Raw genomic sequence first — 21291 nt, 5'->3', positions numbered from 1 at the left:
TTTCTGTGCAAATAAATCGAGCCTTAAAAATAAAAGTAATAAAGTGGAACAAACCACTAGAAAATGCAACACTGACAAATCTCAAAAACATCATGTTGAGTGAAAAAAGCCTCACAAAGAGGGTTCTATGAATTCACTTAATATGAAATTTTAGAACAGGCAAAACAAATCGATGGTGAAAAAATTGGAACAGTAATGAATCATTGACTGGGCATGAGGAAAAACTTTGAGAGATGAAGGTAATGTTCTGTATCTGCAGGGGTTTAAGTCTCAGCTGGATGAGTTGGTCAAAGCTCATCTGATGATACACTAAAGATCTGTGCATCTGACTATGCAAATTTTACCTTTAAAAAAACCTCACTCTAGGGAGTTCCTGTCGTGGCTCAGTGTTTGACAAATCTGACTAGGAACCATGAGGTTGCAGGTTCAGTCCCTGGCCTTGTTCAGTGGGTTAAGGATCCGGCGTTGCCGTGAGCTGTGGTGTAGGTTGCAGACACGGCTTGGATCTTGCGTTGCTGTGGCTCTAGCACAGGCTGGTGGCTATGGCTCTGATTAGACCCCTAGCCTGGGAACCTCCATATGCCATGGAAGCAGCCCAAGAAATGGCAAAAAGACCAAAAAAAAAAAAAAAAAAAAAAAAAAAGACAAAGCAGTGTATCTACTTAAATTATGGGAGCTTTATCTTATTACATTGCTCAGGGTCCAAAAGTTTGAGTGATTTGTCTTTTCAGTACTTTCACAATCTCTTCTTGAAAACTATTTTGCACATATGCCAGTTAAAGAATTATGCTACTGCATGATGACAAATGAATAGAAAAATAAAACTAGATCAACCCACAAAGGTTAGATACAAACCTATAAATAATAGCAAGCATCTGTGCAACAGATAACTTGGCACCCAAAAGAATTTATGCTAATGCAATACTGTAATTTATTAAACATGGTGACAGCTCACTGTATGAAGAGATTTTAAACATTAACTGTTACACACTAGAGACTGGCTGTAACACTTCCTCCAGGTTTACAACGCCAAAAATACAAAAGAAATGGTTCTGAAAGAAAACTGCTAAATGAGAATTTAGAGATCCAAAAGGAATCTGTGATACACTGTACAATCTATCTCCAGCACAATGCAATAAAACAATATGTATTTCCCATACAAGTAAATACACTAGGTCTTCTACTTAGTAACTTACTCAATTACAAGGGCTATGTTTAAAAATGACTAGAGATAAATACTACCACCAGTTTAGTTTGGTGTAGCACAGAGACATTATGCAAATAAGAAAAGTGGAGAGAGAAAAAGCTGCAGTGCAATGAAAAGGTGAAGAGAATTAAAAAAAAAAAAAAAAGACAGCAGTTTTCATTCCATTCAACAAATGGGGTAAGGAGCATAGCTCTGATAAAAGGGAAATGGGTGCTGTATGTAAAGACAAAGCATAGAGTTTGAAATATGACAGAAACTAACATATGACATGAATTTGGAGCTAAAAGAAAAAAAATCTCCACTTTTATGAGCAATGGGCTATCTTGACTCTTAGCTCTGGAAGAAATCAGACAGAAATGAAAAGTCAACCAGAGAACAGAGAAATTTAAACATGTCATCATTGGTTTAAAAAAAAAAAATCAGATAAAACAGGAGTTCCCATCATGACTCAGCAGAAATGAATCTGACTAGCTTCCATGAGGACACGGGTTTGATCCCTGCCCCTGCTCAGTGGGTTAATGATCCAGCGTTGCTGTGAGCTGTGGTGTAGGGTGCAGATGTAGCTCAGATCTGGCATAGCTGTGGCTGTGGTGTAGGCCAGCAGCTACAACTCAGATTCGACCCCTAGCCTGAGAACCTCCATGTGCCGCGGGTGCAGCCCTAAAAAGAAAAAAAAGAAAAAAAACTGGATAACACAAAATGTAAGCAGCTATCACATTTTACTAAAATAGGTAAAATAGGTTAAATAAGACATTTTCCTGCTGATTAAAACATGAAATCTTGAGAGTAAAACCCATGCTTCCACATGAACACAATGTACAGAAAGTATAACATGCAATGGAATCATCAGATTTTCACCTAATGTGTACTTCCAACTTCTACTTGTAGCAGAGAGAGAAAATAAGAATAAATATGTGTGAACAAATGCTGTAAAAAATGCATTTAATTCCCTACAATTGAAGTTCCCGTCGTGGAGCAGTGGTTAACGAATCCGACTAGGAACCATGAGGTTGTGGGTTCGGTCCCTGCCCTTGCTCAGTGGGTTAACGATCTGGCATTGCTGTGAGCTGTGGTGTAGGGGCAGTCAGTTAAAGGATCTGGCTTTGCCACAGCTACATCATAAGTCACAGCTGTGGCTTGGATTCAGTCCCTGACCCAGGAGCTTCCATATGCCCTGGGTGTAGCCATTAAAAAAAAAAATGCAAATTATAACTGATTTTAAGCTTATTTCCCCATAGACCATCTCTTAAATTCTGTTCAATATTGCTGAGCAATCAAAAACCAGGTGCTGGAGTTCCTGTCATGGCTCAGTGGTTAATGAGGATGTGGGTTCAATCCCTAGCCTTGCTCAGTGGGTTAAGGATCTGGCATTGCACTGAGCTGTAGTGTAGGTCGATGACGCAACTTGGATCCCAAGTTACTGTGGCTGTGGCGTAGGCCAGCAGCTGCAGCTCCCATTTCACCCTTAGCTTGGGAAACTCCATATGCCGCTGGTGAGGCCCTAAAAAGACAAAACAAAACAAACAAAAACCAGATGCTAAGTAGTACAAAGATGAAAACTCATAGTACCTTCACCAGAGCAGCTGATAGTGCAGTGATTCTCACTACTTTGGAGGGTCAGAGACTCTTGAGAAATTGATAAAACCTAGGGACCCCATCCCCAGAAAAATGCATGCCATTCAAAAATTTGCATATAATTTTCCAGGGGTTACTGTTCACCTAGAGTCCAGTTATGGTTTCTTTAAGAGTCATGGACCACTGTAAGAATTCCTCCTGGTCTAATGGAATATAAGATTTTTAAAGGGGTGATAGGGACAATTACAAAGGAAATCAAAAAACAAAAATAGGAGATAATACAATCATGTAGACAGTATAAATAAGGACAAAGATCCCATGCCAGAGTCAGATTATCCATATTCAAATCTTGGTTCTATTACTTACTGACTTTAGATAAGTTTCTTTACCTCGGTAAGCCTGTTTCCTCAACTAAAGGGAATGAGAATACCTGGCTTTTACAATTGTCTTAAGTGAAATAATGGATGCAAAATTTAGCACAGTGCCAAGACAGAGACACACGTGGTAGTACAGACCCAGAATCCCTTGAGTTGAATTTCTCCTAAAGTCTTTACAGTCCTAATAAGTCCACATACATCCTCAGAGTAAACCCTCGGTTTCTTAAGATTGTCTTTATGACCAAAAGAGCCCAACTAAACATCACCTTCTCTCAAACCCCAATGCCCAAAGTAGTTGATGACTTCTGAAACTCCTTTAAATTCTAAGGTGATCATGTACGGCAAAAATATTGCCTTTAAATGTATCTGCTTTTATTCATTCAGTGAAACCTCCCTTCCCCCCAGAACTGGGATTTATTAACAAAAATAACTACCCCCCCCAAAAAAAAACTGCTAGAAAAAAAAGTCTTGTAAATTAAAGCGCAAGACAGTAAATTTATTTACATTCATATTATTTCTGCTTTAGTTAGCAAACTGACTTGTAGAATTTTGATTTACCACTTTAAGCTGTTTCTTTTTTCTTCTAAATTGTATACCCTACTATAGGCTGTTTAACCTTACTTTGTAAACATCAAAATCCATATATCATGAACCTCAGTGTCTTTTATTCTATATAATAATCCTATAAAATTTATTAGCAAAGAAAAATATTAAAGATACTGTTTTCCTTTACAAAAAAAAAAAAGGCAATCTAGACCAATGCAACAGAATGCTTTACATTTTTTTTAAAATGCATTTGGACTGATATTCTTCTTACAACAAAATTCAGGCAAGGGCACTAAATGATTCTAGTTTCCCTAATTTTCTAACTCAAATATTATATAATTTTTTTAAAGGTAATAAATATTTCCAAAGTAATCAGGTGATATATTTACACTTTTTCCTTCTTGGATGACACAGTATCAATATAATTTATAACTTTATTAATTTCAATCTACTGTAAATTTTTTTGGCCATGCCTGAGGTATGTTGAAGTTCCCAGAACAGGGATTAAACCTGCACCACAGCAGTGACAATGCTGGATCCTTAACCTGCTGCACCACAAAGGGACGCCTATAATTTTTAAAATTTAAATTACAAAGTAATAAACCTGACCAAGGAGGTGAAAAAAAAAAAAAAAAAAAGATAGCTATCCCATGCTCTTGGATTGGAAGGATTAACCTGTTAAAATGACCAAACTACCCAAAGCAATCTACAAATCATCCTAAATTTTATATGGAACCATCAAAAACCCAGAATTGCCAAAGGAATTCTAAAGAATAAGAACAAAGCTGGAGGCATAACCCTCCCAGACTTCAGACAATACTATAAGGCTACAGTCATTAAAACACCATGGTACTGGCACAAAAACAGACACATGGATCAATTGAGCAGAATAGAGAGCCCAGAAATAAACTCACACACCTATGGTCAATTAATCTTTAACAAAGGAGGCGAGAGGGAGAGAGAGGACAAGATGGCGGAGGAGTAGGGGGACACGCTCGCCCTCTCCCACAAACACAACAAAAAAAGCACATCTACAGAAGAAATGACTCGCACAGAACAACAACCAATCGCTGGCAGAGGAACCTAATCTCCAATAACGGCAAGAAATTCGTGACATTATTGGGCAGAACGGGAGAAAAGAGGAGAGTGAGAGAAGGTGAATCCGAGCGGGACGGGCGCTCCCGAAAGGGAACTGCGGAGGGGAAAGGGATCCCGCACCCTGGAAAGTCACCTACCGGGCGAAAGATCAAACGAACCGGAGGAATCTCCAGATGCAGAGAAGAGTGTAGCAGTAAGTTGGAGTACGGAAAAACGATCAAGAACCCAACGGACCATCTGAACTACGGGCACAGTCACCAAAAATTGAGACGCCTGGGTGGGGGCTGGGCACCGAATCCTCGGCTCCAGAGGTTAGTCCCCGGGAAAGGGCCGGGGGACGCCTGGGTGGGGGCTGGGCACCGAGACCTCAGCTCTGAAGGTTGGTCCCCGAGAGGGGGCCGGGGACGCCTGGGTTGGGGCTGGGCACCGAGACCTCGCCTCCGAAGGTTAGTCCCCAAGAAAGGGCCGGGGGACGCCTGGGGGGGGGCTGGGCACCGAGACCTCGGCTCCAGAGATTAGTCCCCGGGCTAGGGGGCGGGGAAGAGCGGAAACTGCTTGGGAGGTCTCTAAACCATTTGACGGGGCAGAGACTGCCTGGGAGACTAGAAAACAAAGCTGTCGCAGAGGAAGGGAGCAATACTCTAGGGGCGGGGAAGTGGAAAGCCGCCTCAGAGGGAACCTGGGAGAAGAGCCTGGTCTGCGCCAGTGCTGGGGAGGGGAGAGAAGAAGGGGTGGGTCCCCATAGAATACCCCCCACGCCACAACAAGCTTACAGGCCCGCTAGCTAGCAGAAAGCTGTGCTTCCCAGTGCATTCCCTCCCCCCACCCCCACCACCCCCTACGCTCTCGCCGAACCTGGGGCTGCCTGCCATCCAGGAGGGCTGGCCTCAACAATTGCCTGAAGCCTACCACCGCAGGGGCTCTCCCTGCACAGGCCTGCTTGCCCTTTGGAGGGGCTACACTTCCACAGAGCAGCACCAAACACCACCAGCCCCCTAAAAAAGGCCTGCAGCCCAGAAAAGCTAGAACAAGCCTAGCCAGGCCGTGAATAGATCGACCTAATTCTCTGACGGTTTTTCTGAGACGGGCTCCCCCGGGGAGGAGCCTCTTGAGTCTCCAAGGGCCTTGCTACACGCCCAAAACCCTAGGGGGTGCTAAGACCTAGTGGACCAGCTGCATAGGACTGCCAGCTCCAGGCAGGACCCCCTGCAGCCCAGAAAAGCTGCAACAAGCCTGGCCGAATCGGGAAAAGATCTCAGACGGTCTTTCGGAGTCGGGCTGTCCTGGGGAGGAGCCTCTTGAGTCTCCAAGGGCCCTGCTACCCGCCCAAGACCCCAAGGGGTGCTGAGACCTAGTGGACCAGCTGCATAGGACTGCCAGCTCCAGGCAGGACCCCCTGCAGCCCAGAAAAGCTGCAACAAGCCTGGCCGAATCGGGAAAAGATCTCAGACGGTCTTTCTGAGTCGGGCTGTCCTGGGGAGGAGCCTCTTGAGCCTCCAAGGGCCCTGCTACCCGCCCAAGACCCCAGGGGGTGCTGAGACCTAGTGGACCAGCTGCATAGGACTGCCAGCTCCAGGCAGGACCCCCTGCAGCCCAGAAAAGCTGCAACAAGCCTGGCCGAATCGGGAAAAGATCTCAGACGGTCTTTCTGAGTCGGGCTGTCCTGGGGAGGAGCCTCTTGAGCCTCCAAGGGCCCTGCTACCCGCCCAAGACCCCAGGGGGTGCTGAGACCTAGTGGACCAGCTGCATAGGACTGCCAGCTCCAGGCAGGACCCCCTGCAGCCCAGAAAAGCTGCAACAAGCCTGGCCGAATCGGGAAAAGATCTCAGACGGTCTTTCTGAGTCGGGCTGTCCTGGGGAGGAGCCTCTTGAGCCTCCAAGGGCCCTGCTACCCGCCCAAGACCCCAGGGGGTGCTGAGACCTAGTGGACCAGCTGCATAGGACTGCCAGCTCCAGGCAGGACCCCCTGCAGCCCAGAAAAGCTGCAACAAGCCTGGCCGACTTGGGAAAAGATCCCAGACGGTCTTTCTGAGTCGGGCTGTCCTGGGGAGGAGCCTCTTGAGCCTCCAAGGGCCCTGCTACCCGCCCAAGACCCCAGGGGGTGCTGAGACCTAGTGGACCAGCTGCATAGGACTGCCAGCTCCAGGCAGGACCCCCTGCAGCCCAGAAAAGCTGCAACAAGCCTGGCCGACTTGGGAAAAGATCTCAGACGGTCTTTCTGAGTCGGGCTGTTCTGGGGAGGAGCCTCTTGAGTCTCCAAAGGCTCTGCTACCCGCCCAAGACCCCAAGGGGTGCTGAGACCTAGTGGACCAGCTGCATAGGACTGCCAGCTCCAGGCAGGACCCCCTGCAGCCCAGAAAAGCTGCAACAAGCCTGGCGGAATCGGGAAAAGATCTCAGACGGTCTTTCTGAGTCGGGCTGCCCTGGGGAGGAACCTCTTGAGTCTCCAAGGGCCCTGCTACCCACCCAAGACCCCAGGGGGTGCTGAGAACCAAGTGAAATCTGCTACCATCGTGGGGTGGACCTCCCAGTCCTGTCTGCCCTCAGGAAGCCCTCCTTTGCTTCAAAGAAACACTGTTAGTCCCATCAACACTCCAGAAAAGCCACACTGCCTCAAAAAAAGATTGACCAACAACGACAGCCCTCAGGAAATATTCCAGGGCAGTGACAAGGCAAACACTACCCGATAACAGAGAGTACAACTCCCTCAGGAGAAAGAAGACAACAAGCAAGATGAAGAAGCTGAGAAACCACCCCCAGTCAAACCAACAGGAGAACTCACCTAAAACAGTCAACAATGAAACTGATCTCTGCAGTCTGACAGACCTGGAGTTCAAAAGAGAAATAGTGAAAATACTGAAGGAATTAAGAGAAGATATGAACAGCAATGCAGATACCCTCAGAAAGGAGCTAGAAAATATAAGGAGGAGCCAAGAAAAACTAGAACATTCATTTGCAGAGATGCAAACTGAACTAGGGGCAGTAAAAACCAGAATGAATAATGCAGAAGAACGAATCAGTGATATGGAAGATAGAATAATGGAAATCACTCAATCTGGTCAACAGACAGAAAACCGAATCAAAAAACTGGAAAGAAATATAAGAGACCTATGGGATAATATAAAACGGGCCAATCTACGCATAATAGGAATTCCAGAAGGAGTAGAAAAAGATAAAGGAATGGAAAATATATTTGAAGAAATTATCGCTGGAAACTTCCCAAATCTAAAGGATACTGGATTCAAGATACAAGAAGCACAGAGGGCCCCAAACAAACTGAACCCAAACAGACCCACACCAAGACACATCATAATAAAAATGGCAAAAGTTAGTGATAAAGAGAGGATCCTAAAGGCAGCAAGAGAAAAACAGAATGTTACCTACAAGGGAACCCCCATAAGAATATCAGCTGATTTCTCTACAGAAACACTACAGGCCAGGAGGGAATGGCAAGAGATATTTAAAGTGCTCAAAGGAAAAAATATGCAACCTAGAATACTTTATCCAGCAAGAATATCATTTAAAATAGAAGGGGAAATAAAAATTTTTCCCAACAAACAAAAACTTAAAGAATACAGCAACACAAAACCCAGGTTAAAGGAAATATTGAAAGGGCTTCTCTAAACCAAAAAGAAAGGAAGGAAAGGGAAGAAAAAAGAAAAGAAAAAAAAAAAAAAAAGAAGAAGAAGAAGAAGAGGAAGAACTAGGACTGAGGAAGATACAATCAGAGAGCAGTCACTCAAATAAGCCAGCATACAGATTTAATCATGAACATGCTTCAAACAAAATAAAATTAAAAAGAAAAAAATAAAAGAGTCATCAAAACCATAAAATGTGGGCAAGGGATGTTAGGAGGTAAATAATCCTTTTTGTTTGTATGTATGTCTCTCTTCTTAATTTTAATATAATAATGAAGTGTTTGAACTTACAGGACCATCAGGCTAAAACACACAATTATGGGAAGGGGTTAGCATACTTAAAAAACAGGGCAACCACAAGCCAAAACCAAATATTGCATTTGCAAAAAATGAAAAAAAAAAATACACTCAAGCAGATAATAACAGGAGACCATCCAACCAAAAAAAAAAAAAAAAGAAGAATGGAGAACCATAGAATCAACTGGAACACGAGGATCAAATGGCAATAAATAATCATCTATCAATTATCACCTTAAATGTCAATGGACTGAATGCCCCAATCAAAAGACACAGAATGGCTGAGTGGATAAAACGGCAAAAACCTTCAATATGCTGCCTACAAGAAACTCACCTTAGGACAAAAGATACATATAGATTGAAAGTGAAAGGCTGGGGAAAAGTATTTCATGCCAATAGACATGACAGAAAAGCAGGAGTTGCAACGCTCATATCAGACAAAATAGACTTTAAAACAAAAGACATAAAGAAAGACAAAGAAGGACACTATTTAATGATTAAGGGATCCATCCAAGGAGAGGATGTTACTATCATCAACATATATGCCCCAAACATAGGAGCACCCAGATACATACAACAAATATTAACAGACATAAAGGGAGATATTGATGAGAATACAATCATAGTAGGAGACCTAAATACCCCCCTCACATCAATGGACAGATCCTCTAGACAGAAAACCAATAAAGCAACAGAGATCCTAAAGGAAACAATAGAAAAGTTAGACTTAATTGATATCTTCAGGACACTACATCCAAAAAAATCAGAATACACATTCTTCTCAAATGCTCATGGAACATTCTCAAGAATCGACCACATATTGGGACATAAAGCGAATCTCAATAAATTTAGGAGCATAGAAATTATCTCAAGTATCTTCTCTGACCACAATGCCATGAAATTAGAAATCAACCATGGGAAAAGGAAAGAGAAAAAACCTACTCCATGGAGACTAAACAACATGCTACTAAAAAACCAATGGGTCAATGAGGAAATCAAGAAGGAAATTAAAAACTATCTTGAAACAAATGATAATGAAGACATAACCTCTCAAAATCTATGGGATGCTGCGAAAGCAGTGCTCAGAGGGAAATTTATAGCAATCCAGGCCTTTCTCAAAAAAGAAGAAAGATCCCAAATTGACAACTTAACCCTCCACCTAAATGAATTAGAAAAAGAAGAACAAAGAAGTCCTAAAGTCAGCAGAAGGAAGGAAATTGTAAAGATCAAAGAAGAAATCAATAAAATAGAGACTCAAAAAACAATAGAGAAAATTAATAAAACCAAGAGCTGGTTCTTTGAAAAGGTGAACAAAATTGATAAACCCCTGGCCAGACTCACTAAAAAGAGGAGAGAAAGAACCCAAATCACCAAAATTATAAATGAAAAAGGAGAAATCACAACGGATACAGCAGAAATACAAAAAACCATAAGAGAATACTATGAACAACTATATGGCAATAAGTTTGACAATCTGGAAGAAATGGACAATTTTCTAGAATCTTACAGCCTGCCAAAACTGAATCAAGCAGAAACAGACCAACTGAACAGACCAATCACTAGAAATGAAATTGAAGAGGTCATAAAATCACTCCCTACAAATAAAAGCCCAGGACCAGATGGCTTCACAGGTGAATTCTATCAAACATATAAAGAGGAATTGGTGCCCATCCTCCTTAAACTCTTTCAAAAGGTTGAAGAAGAAGGAATACTCCCAAAGACATTCTATGAGGCCACCATCACCCTCATTCCAAAACCAGGCAGAGATACCACCAAAAAAGAAAACTATCGCCCAATATCATTGATGAATATAGATGCAAAACTTCTCAACAAAATCTTAGCCAACCGAATCCAACAACATATCAAAAAAATTATACACCATGACCAGGTTGGGTTCATCCCAGGTTCACAAGGATGGTTCAACATACGCAAATCAATCAACATCATACACCACATTAACAAAAAAAAAGTCAAAAATCATATGATCATCTCAATAGATGCAGAAAAAGCATTTGACAAAGTTCAACATCCATTCATGATCAAGACCCTCGCCAAAGTGGGTATAGAGGGAACATTCCTGAATATAATCAAAGCCATTTATGATAAACCCACAGCAAATATAATCCTCAATGGGGAAAAACTGAAAGCCTTCTCACTCAAATCTGGAACAAGACAGGGATGCCCACTCTCACCACTGCTCTTCAACATAGTTTTGGAAGTCTTAGCCACAGCAATTAGACAAACAAAAGAAATCAAAGGCATCCATATAGGAAGAGAAGAGATCAAACTGTCACTGTATGCAGATGACATGATTCTATACCTAGAAAACCCTAAGGACTCAAACCCAAAACTCCTTGAACTGATTAATAAATTCAGCAAAGTGGCAGGATATAAGATTAACATTCAGAAGTCAATTGCATTTCTGTATACCAGCAATGAAGCATTAGAAAAGGAATACAAAAATACGATACCTTTTAAAATTGTACCTCACAAAATCAAATACCTCGGAATACACCTAACCAAAGAGGTAAAGGACCTATATGCCGAGAACTATAAAACCTTAATCAAAGAAATCAAAGAAGATGTAAAAAAATGGAAAGATATTCCATGTTCCTGGATTGGAAAAATCAATATTGTGAAAATGGCCATCCTACCCAAAGCAATCTACAGATTCAATGCAATCCCTATCAAATTACCCATGACATTTTTCACAGAACTAGAACAAACAATCCAAACATTTATATGGAACAACAAAAGACCCAGAATCGCCAAAGCAATCCTGAGAAACAAAAACCAAGCAGGAGGCATAACTCTCCCAGACTTCAAGAAATACTACAAAGCCACAGTCATCAAAACAGTGTGGTACTGGTATCAAAACAGACAGACAGACCAATGGAACAGAATAGAGAATCTGGAAATTAACCCTGACACCTATGGTCAATTAATCTTTGACAAGGGAGGCAAGAACATCAAATGGGAAAAGGAAAGTCTATTCAGCAAGCATTGCTGGGAAACCTGGACAGCTGTATGCAAAGCAATGAAACTAGAACACACCCTCACACCATGCACAAAAATAAACTCAAAATGGCTGAATGACTTAAATATACGACAGGACACCATCAAACTCCTAGAAGAAAACATAGGCAAAACACTCTCTGACATCAACATCATGAATATTTTCTCAGGTCAGTCTCCCAAAGCAATAGAAACTAGAGCAAAAATAAACCCATGGGACCTCATCAAACTGAAAAGCTTTTGCACAGCAAAGGAAACCCAAAAGAAAACAAAAAGACAACTTACAGAATGGGAGAAAATAGTTTCAAATGATGCAACTGACAAGGGCTTAATCTCTAGAATATACAAGCAACTTATACAACTCAACAGCAAAAAAACCAATCAATCAATGGAAAAATGGGCAAAAGACCTGAATAGACATTTCTCCAAAGAAGATATACAGATGGCCAACAAACACATGAAAAAATGCTCAACATCGCTGATTATAAGAGAAATGCAAATCAAAACTACCATGAGATACCACCTCACACCAGTCAGAATGGCCATCATTAATAAATCCACAAATAACAAGTGCTGGAGGGGCTGTGGAGAAAAGGGAACCCTCCTGCACTGTTGGTGGGAATGTAAACTGGTACAGCCACTATGGAGAACAGTTTGGAGATACCTTAGAAATCTATACATAGAACTTCCATATGACCCTGCAATCCCACTCTTGGGCATCTATCCGGACAAAGCTCTACTTAAAAGAGACACATGCACCCGCATGTTCATTGCAGCACTATTCACAATAGCCAGGACATGGAAACAATCCAAATGTCCATCGACAGAGGATTGGATTCGGAAGATGTGGTATATATACACGATGGAATACTACTCAGCCATTAAAAAGGATGACATCATGCCATTTGCAGCAACATGGATGGAACTAGAGAATCTCATCCTGAGTGAAATGAGCCAGAAAGACAAAGACAAATACCATATGACATCACTTATAACTGGAATCTAATATCCAGCACAAATGAACATCTCCTCAGAAAAGAAAATCAATCATGGACTTGGAGAAGAGACTTGTGGTTGCCTGATGGGAGGGGGAGGGAGTGGGAGGGATCGGGAGCTTGGGCTTATCAGTCACAACGTAGAATAGATTTACAAGGAGATCCCGCTGAATAGCATTGAGAACTATGTCTAGATACTCATGTTGCAACAGAAGAAATGGTGGGGGGAAAAACTGTAATTGTAATGTATACATGTAAGGATAACCTGACCCCCTTGCTGTACAGTGGGAAAATAAAATAAAATTTAATAAAAAAAAAAAAAAAAAAAAAAAAAAAAAAAAAAAAAAAAAAAAATTATTCATTGGCAATATTTCAATGTACAAATCTGTCTTTTGAAAACTGTGCATTATGACATTATAATGTTAAGTGGGAAAAAAAGATAAGGTACAACCAAAGAAACACTAAAATGTACAGAAAAAAAGATTAGAAGAAAAAATACTAAATTTGGCAGTCCTTGATATAAAAATGAAGGACTTCTTTTTTATACTCTTCTGTATTTACCACACTTTATTAAAATTGACTGTTTTTATAACAAAAAAAAAAAAAAAAAAAAAAAAAAAAAAAAAAAAAAAAACAAAGGAGGCGAGAACATACAGTGGAAAAAAGACAATCTCCTCAGCAGATGGTGTTGGAAAAGCGCGACAGCTACATGTAAATCAATGACATTAGAACACACCCTCACACCACACACAAAAATAAACTTGAAATGGCTAAAGACCATAAAACTCTTAGAAGGGAACATAGGCAAAACATTTTCTGACACAAATCGTACCAATGTTTCCTTAGGTCACTCCCCCAAGGCAACAGAAATAAAAGCAAAAATAAACAAATGGGACCTAATCAAAATGACAAGCTTTTGCACAGCAAGAATAAAATAAACAAACCAAAAAGACAACCTATGGACTGGCAGAAAATATTTGCAAATTATGTGACTCACAGGGCTTAATTTCCAAATATATAAACAGCTTGTACAACTGAGTAACAAACAAACAAAAAAAAAACCAACCCAGCCAAAAAATGGGCATAAGACCTAAATAGACATTTCTCCAAAGAAGATATACAGGTGGCCTACAGGCACAAGAAAAGAGACTCAACATACTATCAGAGAAATGCAAATCGAAAATACAATGAAATATCAGTTCACATGGATCAGAATGGCCTTCATCAAAATGTCTACAAATAAGTGCTGGAGAGTGTGTGTAGAAAGGGAACCCTCCTGTAGTGTTTGTGGGAGTGTACACTGGTGCCACCACTACGGAAAACAGTATGGAGGTTCCTAAAAAAACTAAAAATAGAGTTGCCATATGATCCCGAAACCCACTCCTGGGCATATATTCAAACAAATCTATAATTGAAAAGAATACATACACTTCTATGTTCACAGCAGCACTATAAACAATAGCCAAGATATGGAAACAAGCTAAATGTCCATTGACAGAACAATGGATCAAGAAGGTGTGTACATATACACAACAGAATATCACTCAGCATAAAAAAGAATGAAATAATGCCATTGGTAGCAACGTGGATGGACCTAGAGGTTACCATACTAAGTGAAGCCAGAAAGAGAAAGACAAATACCATATATCACTTATATGTGGAACCTAAAATATGCCACAAATAAACTTAACTATGAAACAGAAACAGATTCACAGACATAGAGAGCATACCTGTGGTTGCCAAGGGGGAAGGGGGATGGGAGAGAGGGATGGATTGGGAGTTAGGGAGTGGCAGATGCAAATTATTATATATAGAATGGATAACAAGGTTATACTGTATAGCACAGGGAACTATATTCAATATCCTGTAATAAACAATAGAAAATAATATTAAGAATGTGTGTGTGTGTATATAATTGAATCACTTTGCTATGATTCAGCAGAAATTAACACAACCCTGAAAATCAACTATACTCCAATAAAGTAGAATTTTTTTAATTACAAATTTTTACCATTTAAATAAAATACAAAATTTTCCTCTTAAGTAATGCTTACTTCTGAGGTTATATGATTTAGATGAATAAAAAATAACTCTTCACACTCAAAGGCACTGAGGCAAAATGAAAAAAAAAAAAAAATCTCTGGAGCAAGGAATACTTTCTTCACCATTTATGACTTGTGATCTTAGGCAAATCACCCTGAGACTCTATCTATTAAACTAATGTAAAATGGGATGTTTTTTGACTGCGTGGCAATATGGAGAGAAAAGAGATTAATAAATCTTAGCTTTTTCTTCTTTTCCCAGTCCTAGCATGAATTTAAAAATAGACAGTACTCAGTTAACGAAAAAAAAAAAAAAAAAAAACCCACAATATACCATTACTCCATTGCTCATTTGTCTCTGTCACAGCGCTACAGGGAAGAAATGAGAGTTCTCAGAAAATCTGTGAGAGAAAGCGATGAAAGGGAAGACCCTCAAGGCAAGGCTTCCTGCCAAAAATCTTCTTATAATACTTGGATTTTACACAAAATGCCAAAAATTTCACGAATCAGAAAGAGAATCTAGGAAAATAAAGATTTTAAGTGTTTTTATTTTATTTTGTTTTGTTTTGTTTTGTCTTTTTAGGGCCATACCCATGGCACATGGAGATTCCCAGGCTAGGGGTCGACTTGGCCTATACCACAGCACAGCAACATTGGATCCTTAACCCACTGAGCAAGGCCAGGGACCAAACATGTCTCCTCATGGATATTAGTCCGATTTCTTTCCACTGAGCCATGACAGAAACTCCATAAAGATCTTGTATTTAAAGTACAATCACTTCTGAGAAGATTAAAGGTATTTTACTAGTTGGTAAGTTGATCAGTCAGTTATTTAAACCTTACAACTAATTCCCTGACATTCACTACAATTTTCTTGAAAACAAATTCTAAAATACAACTGGTATAATTTTCTTACAGCATGCTTTAAGCAATGTTTGTTCATTTTTTAAGTTAAAGGACCTCTTCCTTTATATCAAGATATTGAAATCTCCAAAATAGTATTTTTGTTAGAAAAATGAAAAAATTCCACATGAATATATATATTTTTGTATTCTAATCATAGCAGTATTGACACAGGGTTGAAAAATAATAGCACAATGTGAGGGCAAATTATGTTAGGTCCTTAGACAATACCTTGTAATGGGTGGAGTTCCCAAAATGTTCTCAGCCCATAAGGTGAGAACTACTCACCTCGCTTCTAACTGAAAAATGTAGGCAGCCCAACTACTACATTTATAAGGATGAAGGATGATTCAGAGGCTAGTGTGAGTTCTGATTCCATATTGGCTTGATCCTCACTAAAGATAAGTACATTATCAAATTTTATCATAAAATCATATTTTTATTATCAGACTTCTCTAATATTGTAAATTAATTCAATCAAATGGATTTCTCTATCATTTAGCTAAAAGTAGCTAAACTAAGAAAATAAAAGAGTTGTGATTTGGTAAAAGGGGAAGATGGTATGTATGTAAGAAAGAAACATGATATAGTACAAGAGTTAGAGAATAAGTTTTCAAATTATACTGCCATGGTTCACCAACAACCTGTCTCCATAACTCCCCTCTCTGATCTACAACTTTGGTCAAAGTGAGTAGCCTAATCCTCATTACAAATTCTTCATTTGTCAAATTATGTAAAAAATGCCTAAGACTAAATGTTTACACTTGTCAAGCAAACAAGTGGGCCTACTAATTATTAGAGGGCACAATGCACATGAATAAGTCAGACAGAGAAAGACAAATTCTGTATGATCTCACTTCTATGTGGAATCTAAAACAACTAAACTCATTTACACAGAGAACACACTGGTGGTTGCCAGAGGCAGGGGGTGGGGAATGGATGAAGGTGGTCAAAAGGTACAAACTTCCAGTTATAAAGTGAATAAGTCCTGGGGGTGGAATGTACAGCATAGTGACTACAGTTAATGATATCATACTGTATAACTGAAAGCTGCTAAGAGAGTAGATCTTAAAAGTTCTCATCACAAGAAGAAAATTGTAACTATGTATGGTGATGAATGTTAACTATATGTCTTGTGGTAATCACTTCACAAAACATGCATACGTATACCTTGAACTAATACAATATGTCAATTATATCTCAAATTTTTTAGAAAGAAAAAAATAATGAAGTACTGAGTACTTAGGCATTTAACCAAGATCACAGGAGAAGAGCAAGAAGCTTAGGGTAGTATAAGAACAGGAATTAAAAGACAGAAATACATAAGAAGAGAAAACATACAAAGCCAAAAATAAACCTGCTTCCTCCTCATCCAACTCCCACAGACCATGACCCACACTCTGAGGACCTAAAACTTACATCAATATTATACTAGTGCTAAAACTGGATTTTTTTTTAATGTAAGTACAATTGATGTACAATATTATGTGAGAGGTACAATATAGCGAGTCATAATTTTAAAGGTTATACCCCATTTATAGTTATTGTAAAATAATGCCTATATTCCCTTAGTTGTACGATATATCTTTGTAGCTTATTTTATACATAATAGTTTGTACCTCTTAAGCTCCTATCCCTATGTTGCTCCTCCTCCCTTTCCTTGCCTCACTGGTAACCACTAGTTTGTTCTGTTTATCTGTGAGTCTCGTTTTTTTTTGTTACATTTGCCAGTTAGTTGTATTTTTTAGATTCCACATATAAGTGATATCATACAGTATTTATCTTATTCTGACTTATTTCACTTAGCATAATAGTCTCCGAGTCCACCCATATTGTTGCAAATGACAGGTTTTTACTTTTTATGGCTGAGTAGTGTTCCATTGTGTGTATATGTGTGTGTGTATATTTACATATACACTCCACCTTCTTTAACCATTCATCTATTGATGGACACTCAGGTTGCTTCCTTGGCAACTGTTAAAAAAATGTTGTCATGAACACTGGAGTGCATGTATCTTCTTGAATTAGTGTTTTAAAAAATAGGAAATGGTTTTAAATAAGCTTCTCTGGCCTAGCCTGGAAACTTAAAAACTGTGTAGACACGTTCAGGAATCTAAATGTCATTCAAAAATTATTTGAATGCATTAGATGTGCTAATAAGAAAAAGTCCACCATAAAATAATATGATGTAAAAGAACTGAGATAATGTTTGTAATTCCAAGAGCATATGACAAATAAGACCATCCCCAAATCTTTCTCAATGTGAGGTACTGAAACCTTAAAAAAATCTTTTTACCACAACAAAAGTTTTATTAGTCATTTTGTTTTCATTTTTCTCAATAGTAGTTGATTTTCCCTTATCTCCCAAAATGGTCATGTGCCAGAATCAAAAGGCCATCCCTTCCTCCTACGTGTTTAGTTTGAAGAGCTATCCAAAGCAGTTTACAACAGGAAATAGTGAAAAGAATACAAAGGAATATTTCCAACAAGGAATATAAGAATTTGCAGGATAGCTCTTCCACTTTAACCTAAAATGCTAAATCAAAAGTTACCACAGTAAATCAAAAATAATTAGGCAGTGGCAGAACTAAATCTCACTCACCAACCTAGCTTAGGTAAGTGGCCACGCTTTAAAACAGTGAAATACAGGAGTTCTCTGGTGGCCTAGAGGTTAAGGATCAGGTATTGTCACTGCTGTGGCTGGGGTTCAATCCTTTGCCCATGAACTTCGGCATGCCATGGGCATGACCTAAAAACAACAAGCAAAAAACCAACCAAACAAAAAAAAAAAAAAAAACAGAAAATGATGCAATGATGTGAACAAGATAAGGATTTTAAATGGGTCAGAAGACTTGACTTTAAATCTCTGCCCTGCTATAGACTATCTGTTCAACCTTAGACCTTAAACAAATTAACATTTCTATACCTCATTGAATGTATAAAATGAAAAGAGTAAAACCTGCATCATGGAGTATTTATAAAGATTAACTGAAGGAGTTCCCTTAGTGGTGCAGCAAAAACAAATCCGACTAACATCCATGAGGTGGCGGGTTCGATCCCTGGCCTCGTCAGTGGATTAAGGATCCAGTGTTGCCGTGAGCTGTGGTGTAGGTCACAGATGTGGCTCAGATCTGGCACTGCTATGGCTTTGGCGTAGGCTGGCAGCAACAGTTCCAATTAGACCCCTAGTCTGGGAACCTTCATATGCCATCGGTGCAGCCCTAAAAAGATAAAAGACAAAAAGAAAAAAAAAAAAAAGATTAACTGAAAATATTACAGAGAACACAATGTGAGGCACATTGTAAGATTCAAGAATTAGTAGCTATTAGATCCCATTAAACCTGTAATATAACTCTATAACTTAGAGGCAGTCTAGACCTGTGCTCTCCTATATCACAGCCACTAGTCACATGTGACTACTAAGGACTTGAAATTTAACTAGTCTGCATTGAAACAGGCTGTGAGTATAAAACAGGCTGCTAGTACAAAAAAGAAAAAGAATGTAAAATATCAGAGTTCGCACTGTGGTGCTGTGGGTTAAGGATCTGATGTTGTCTCTGAGGTGGCAGGGGTCCAATTGCTGGCTTGGCACAGTGGGTTAGGGATCCACGGTTGCTGCAGCTGTGATGCAAGTTGCAGCTGCAGCTGGGATTTGATCCTTGGCCCAGAAACTTCCACATGCCGTGGGTGCATGCAAAAAAGGAAAAAAAAAAACCAAAAAACTGTAAAATATCTCAGTAATTTTTAAACTGATGATGCTGAAATAATATTCTAGATTACCAGATTAAGGAAAATCTATTACTGAAGTTAATTTCACTTGTTTCTTTTCACACTTTGATGAGGCTACTAGAAAAATTAACATTACATATGTGGCTTATGTTTCTCTTAGCTCTGGTTTAAAATCACATCTTTGATACATTTTCAAAACAAAATAGGATGAAAATTTCATTATGCACTTCATATGAATTATCTAGGAGACTGAAGACCCTAATGCACTTTAAATTCCTTACAGTTTAAGTAGCATGATTTTAATGTTTATCAAATTCACTTTATTATTTTATACTTCCAGGCCTCTTGATTACTTCTGTTCAATCTATTGCCTGTTCATACCTCATCTTCCCACTTTGGCTATAACATCACACAGGATATCTTACACACCAGCTGAAAGCCACCATGTAGCAGGCCACCCCTATCTATCAGCTGCACGTACTGTCTGTTCTTCAGATAAAGTTAACAGAAACTTACTCTAAGACCCATCCACATTCCTAAAAAAAATGTCTGTCTCAAATTCACTACTATATTTTGTATTAAAACAATGTATCCCATCTCTGACTTTCCTACCAGCAAATCTACCTTCTAGTGATCAAGGAGTCAAAATATAGTTTCAAATTGTGCTTTATAACCTATTAATGTAACTTAACTGCAAGATAACATTCTTTTTCAGTGCCTGGAGATACGCACTAATTAGGTAATGGTAAAAGATGACTCCTTTTTTTTTTTTTTTTAACATTCATTTATTGGCTTTTTTTGGGGGGGTGCTTTTTCAAGGCCGCACCCACAGCACATGGAGGTTCCCAGGCCAGGGGTCCAATCGGAGCTGTAGCAGCTGGTCTACGCCACAGCCATAACAATGCAGGATCCGAGCCATGTCTGTGACCTACACCACAGCTCACCACAATGCCAGATCCTTAACTCACTGAGCAAGGCCAGGGATTGAACCCGCCACCTCATGGTTCTAGTTGGATTTGTTTCTGCTGCACCATGACGGGAACTCCAAGACGACTCCTTTTTATCTGCTAAAAATTCTCAGAGAAAGTTTTAAAAATACTGATAAAAACTATAAATTTAACCAACTCTTCTATTACTTACTAACATTACTGACAGGACATGTCATAATGCTGAACACGTACTGTTTAACCACTATAGCTGGGAAATTCTAACTTAAATGGTATCAAAAATACATAGTTGGAGTTCCCGTCGTGGCGCAGTGGTTAACGAATCCGACTAGGAACCATGAGGTTGCGGGTTCGGTCCCTGCCCTTGCTCAGTGGGTTAACGATCCGGCGTTGCCATGAGCTGTGGTGTAGGTTGCAGACAAGGCTCGGATCCCGCGTTGCTGTGGCTGTTGCTGTGGCTGTAGGCTGGTGGCTACAGCTCCAATTCGGCCCTTAGCCTGGGAACCTCCATATGCCGCGGGAGCGGCCCAAGAAATAGCAACAACAACAACAACAAAAAAAAAAAGACAAAAAGACAAAAAAAAAAAAAAAATACATAGTTATACATCACCTCTGATTTCTCCAGAGCATTTCCACAGCATTTCCATAGACATTATTGTATCAGTTCCTACAAAAGTCACTAGCTAGAAGTAAAAGTGATTTTTACTATCCCTTCATCTGACAGATGCAAAAACCAAGGCCCAGAGGTTATGTTATGAGTGACTTACCTGCCCACAAAAAGTTAGTAAGCGAGAAAAGATAACATAAGAAAATCTACTGTTAAGTAGATTTGGGGCTCTAAGTCAGATCACGGATTCAAATACTGGCTTCGAAACTTAACAGCTGTAGCATCTTAGACAAGTCACTCCTAGCCTTCTTTCTT

The 21291-nt window shown here is 39.7% G+C and overlaps 1 protein-coding gene across 1 annotated transcript in view; it reads right to left on the bottom strand.

Annotated features, from left to right (window-relative positions):
* The window catches only part of LEMD3 (LEM domain containing 3), a 76371-nt gene that overhangs the window by 42830 nt on the left and 12250 nt on the right, over nt 1–21291 (bottom strand).

This window comes from Sus scrofa, chromosome 5, assembly GCF_000003025.6.
Source record: "Sus scrofa isolate TJ Tabasco breed Duroc chromosome 5, Sscrofa11.1, whole genome shotgun sequence".
NCBI classification, from domain to species: Eukaryota; Metazoa; Chordata; class Mammalia; order Artiodactyla; family Suidae; genus Sus; species Sus scrofa.
Note: the sequence above shows the minus strand (reverse complement) of the source record. Positions and strands in the feature narration are given on the sequence as shown.